General features: G+C 34.7%; 1 pseudogene; it reads left to right on the forward strand.

Annotated features, from left to right (window-relative positions):
- Positions 1-4,785, forward strand: part of LOC124894520 — a 12,313-nt pseudogene extending 7,528 nt beyond the window's left edge.
- The last annotated feature ends 216 nt before the right edge of the window (positions 4,786-5,001 follow it).

The raw sequence follows: 5,001 nt of genomic DNA on the forward strand, positions 1-5,001 counted from the left end.
ATTCTAAAATTTGAAATTTGAAGTTGGAGGATTTTTTAAAAGATTAAAAAGTTTTTAAAAATTATATTTTACACTCTATTTAACTTAATCAGAATTTAAATGAAACTTTGACCTTAGCTGGTCAAAGTTGTCACCATAAGTTTTGATCTTAACTGACCAAAGTTGTCACCATCTTTAAATAACTTTTTTGTCACCTCCCACTTAATTTTCTTATTTCCTCATAATCAAGAGCTATAAATTCTGAAGAAAGGACACAACATTTTCATTACTCATTCTTCAGCACTCGTGATATCCACAATAATAAATCCAAAGTTTGTATATTGAGCATGGCTAGTTCTTCAATTCCGGTGCTTACCTTATTTCTGATTGCTTTCATAGCTACAACAACTACTGGTGAATTCATGATCTCTAGCTCCCTCTTCTAATTATTTTGCATTTCAATTGAAAACATATACTTTAATTATATATGTTATGGGTGTGTTGGGTGGCGACTTTAGGAATATATTTCACTAATTAATTTAAGATTTAATATATAAAAAGTATTGATATTTAATTTGTATACATATTATAATTTTTCGGCTAAGATTTTTTGTTTGCACTTACTCCACGACTGTATGAATCTCATTCATTGAGATCTTAGTCATCAAAAGAAGACATTTTCCTACTACTTCATATCCACTTTTCACTGCAAAACTCTCCCGCTTACCATTATTAACTACTTCTATTATATATTGCCAATCACTATAATCAGTTGTCAGTTGTCACCGACTACCATTATAACAATAGTTATCATAATTCATAAGCCACTAGTATACATATCGACAACTACCATTATCATTATTAGCTATGATGACAATCTACCAATACAATTTTCAGCTGCCACCACACCGACGCAAATCTCCACCACCACTAACTACTACGCATTCATAACAACCACCATCATACAGTACCACCACAAATGTCGCCAACCCTCGCCATGACCATGCAATATGTTATGAACCAATTGTCCCATATTGATTGAAAAAAATAGAGAAATGACAATGGTTTTATAGACCAAATGGTTCTCCCACCTATTAGGCTAGTCTTTTGGATTGGGCTCTCCCGTTTGGTTTATAACACAACACCATTATCGTTAGCACTTAGCCATCTCCGATCCACAATATATGTACAATCGACTAATCACTTAATACTTTGTATGAAGATTTTAGTTTCTTAATAAAGCAAATCTTATACATATAAAGAAAATCATTCTAATTATTTAATATTCAAATCTTAAAACAACATTCTAATATTTAAATATGTATTCAGTTCAGGTGAAGGCGACATCACGAGAATTGCCGGTTGAAATTGCAAAGGTTGGCTGTTGTTGGTGATATTATAACTTGTCTGAAAACATGCAACGTTCAAAGTGATTGCAGTGATGGGTGGTTGTGTAGTGATTGCGCACCAGATGCTTTGGGGGATGGACTCCATTGTGACAAGTTTTTAGCAAATGGTCAAGGCTATTTTGCAACTAAATTACAAGCTCGTTACAACAACAAGCAATCTGTCTGATCATATATATATCATTGCTGGCTGCAAAATATTGCAAATTACAACTTTTAAGTGCTTGTGTGTTGCTTCAAAAGTTTAATTATGTTTGTATGTGTTGGAATAATTGTTCAGTTTCTTTCTAAGAAAAAGAGATTTGGTTAACCTCTAAATAAAGCTTGTTATGTTCTACCAATTCTAGCTATTATTACTTCCTTTTTCTCAATTTATATTATGACTTTTTACGCTTCTTAAAAATTGATTTAACAAATATTTAGAATTAAATTTTTGAATAATTTGCAAAGAAGGAATTAACTAATTAGTTTCATTACCTACAATATTCAATTACAGTGTGATTCTAAACAATCGAACTAATTAGAAATTAATATGTGTCACTTTATGTAACTTTTTAACTCATAAGTTTTAAGACAAGGGAATGTTCCCATAAAATTTAGGTGTATAAATAACATTTTGGCAGAATTTTAGCATGCGTTTTTTTTTTAAAAAATAAAATAAAGAAAGAATGACAGGCAAAATAAAGATGATTTTAATCAACCCATAAATTTTACGGGTACCATTTTAAAGATTATTTGTATTATATTCCTTTTTTTTTTTTTTTTTTAAATGTAGGCTCATACTTATTATTTGTTGCAATTTTAATGAATTAGTTAACATAAATTTATGTTTCGCATACTGTGAGTTCAAATGAATCCAATAATTCGATACTATTGTATATTTCCGCTTCTCGTAATGAGATGAATGAAAAGATCTTTCATAGATTTTGTCTTTTGATTTTTTTATGCTATGAAATTGTCCTCACTTTATCGGATCTTATATTGAGTACGTTGTTGTTATACTATGAAACTGCTTCAAGATTTTAGACTCTCGTCAGAATTCTTCTTTAACCAAACAATGAGAAATATCACCCAAGAATATACTGCAGTGCATAGGCGGCGGTTTGCCCCTTCTCTAATTAGAGATCTTGATTTCGAGCCCTTTGGTATGGAAAATCCTTGATAGGAGTGTTTCCCTCGATGGGCCTTACGCATGAAATCAAATTAGTCGAGCTCCAATGCAGATACCAAACATCGAGTGTGAAATAAAAAAAAAGAGTGATATACAAATGTCGTAGAAAACCAAAACACATTTACACTTTTTTTACTTTTTCATATTTTAAACACCTTAATAAAAATCATGGCTCCACCTTTGAATCTACATATACACCACCCTCCCAAGAACTTATGATTTTTCTTCTCATTGTTGTTATAGTAATAACCATAATAAGTTCATACGAAAGCACAATTTCATGGTAAATCATGATAAATATAGCCAGGTTTATGTAGAATTGAGTCATATATTTCATTTTCTTGTGTTATTTAAAATGTAGTTACAAAATCTAACCCAAATGACTTGGTTGCTCATTTCCTACCCATCAGTCTATGCTACATGATCAACCAGATATATATATTACGTTACCATCACTAATTATACCATTTACAAACGAAATTAAAGATATCGCATAGCTCAATGGGGAGCCATATAAAGTACCGCAAAAAAGTTACTATTATGCATTGCTGAAAATAATTGCTACTTTATAATCTTTGCGATCCTCCATCAAAAGAACTACTTCATTCCCTATTCCGAGAAGAGAATAAGATATTAATCATTTTCGAAATAGAAAAAAATATTAACAAATAGAAGTTCCATAGCAAAATATGTTACCTTCTCTAAAAACCCAGATAAAGACGTTCCATAGCAAATATTCAAGAAATTCCATGATATAAAGATAGCTAGAGAGGAAGAGATCAAAATCTACTCAATATTTTAAAAACTACTATTTTCACTTTGCACTCAACTCAACTAAAAGAAAGAAAGAAGTTTAATTATAGACTATACATATATTAAACATTTTTAGTAAGAAAATGAATATCCCTCCGATCCGCAACCTGGTCATATTAATTAAACTCAACATCGATGGTGCTTTCAAAGCCACTGCCCACCAAGGTGGAATTGGTGGAGTTATAAAAGAAATGACAAAGGTGATTGGATCCTAGCTAGGTTATTGTGCTAACCCACATGTTGTTAACGCTACTGAAATAGAGCTCAAAGCACTCCTCCAAGGCATTGTATTGGCCTCCCAACAAAATTACACTTAATTCTCTTGAAATAGACACTGACTCGATAGATGTGTTAATTGCATATTTATAGTAACCATCCTCTCTCTATGCTAATTTATCTACCCATTGCACGTACTTACTGAAGATATTGGGGAATCCACTGCTTAGACATAGATTTCGTGAGAGAAATGTAGCAGCATATATTTTGTCTCATGAAGGATCAAAGAGCTCCACCCACAACTCTTTTTGAACCCTCCACCCAGCGACCGATCTAGAACTTTTTTTCAGAGGGTTCGAAAAATGAATTAAAAATAAAAATTAGGCAACCTGCACAGCCCAAAGAGAATCGAACCTATGAAATGGGGCTGGTGCATGAGGTCCAAGTAGCACAACTCGGTACCACTGAGTTGTTTCATATCTTTGTTTTAGATGGTTCAAAATTAATATTTGTACCAAAATATAGATTTTGCCTGACTAGATTGCACTAGGGATCAACTCTTAGTTCGTTTTTATTCGCCGTGTTTATGGATGTGTTGACAAGGAGTATTCAAGGTGAGGTACCATGGTGTATACTTTTTGCGGATGATGTAGTCTTGATTGATGAGTCGCGTCGAGGTGTTAATGATAAGTTGGAGGTTTGGAGACAAACCCTGGAAACTAAAGGTTTTAGGTTGAGTAGGACGAAGACGGAGTACTTGGAGTGTAAGTTTAGTGGCACGAGGCAAGAGGACGAGGCGGTAGTGAAGTTGGAGTCTCAGGTGGTGTGTAAGAAAGATAGTTTTAAGTACCTTGGGTCTATGATTCAGGGGAATTGAGAGATTGACGAGGATGTCTCTCATCGTATTGGGGCAGGTTGGTTGAAAAGGCGGCTCACCTCGGGAATCCTTTACGATAAGAAGGTGCCTCTCAAACTGAAAGGTAAATTCTACAGAGTTGCAGTCCGATCGGCTATGTTGTATGGCGCGGAGTGCTGGCCGGTTAAGAACTCTCACGTTCAGAAGTTGAAGGTGGTGGAAATGAGGATGTTGCGTTGGATGTGCGCTATCACAAGGGATGACAGGGTTAGGAATGAGGCTATTCGGGACAAGGTGGGAGTGGCGTCGGTGGAGGATAAAATTCGGGAAGGGAGGTTGAGATGGTTTGGGCATGTGATGAGAAGGGGCATGGATGCTCCAGTTCGTAGGTGTGAGAGGTTGACCTTGGATAGTTTCAAGCGGAGTACGGGTAGACCGAAGAAATACTGGACAGAAGTAATTAGGAGTGACATGGAGCAATTACGGCTCACTGAGGACATGACGCTTGATAGGAAAGTTTGGAGGAAGAGTATTAGGGTAGAGGGCTAAGGGGTGTGGTT

Source organism: Capsicum annuum, unplaced genomic scaffold, assembly GCF_002878395.1.
Source record: "Capsicum annuum cultivar UCD-10X-F1 unplaced genomic scaffold, UCD10Xv1.1 ctg74708, whole genome shotgun sequence".
NCBI classification, from domain to species: domain Eukaryota; kingdom Viridiplantae; phylum Streptophyta; class Magnoliopsida; order Solanales; family Solanaceae; genus Capsicum; species Capsicum annuum.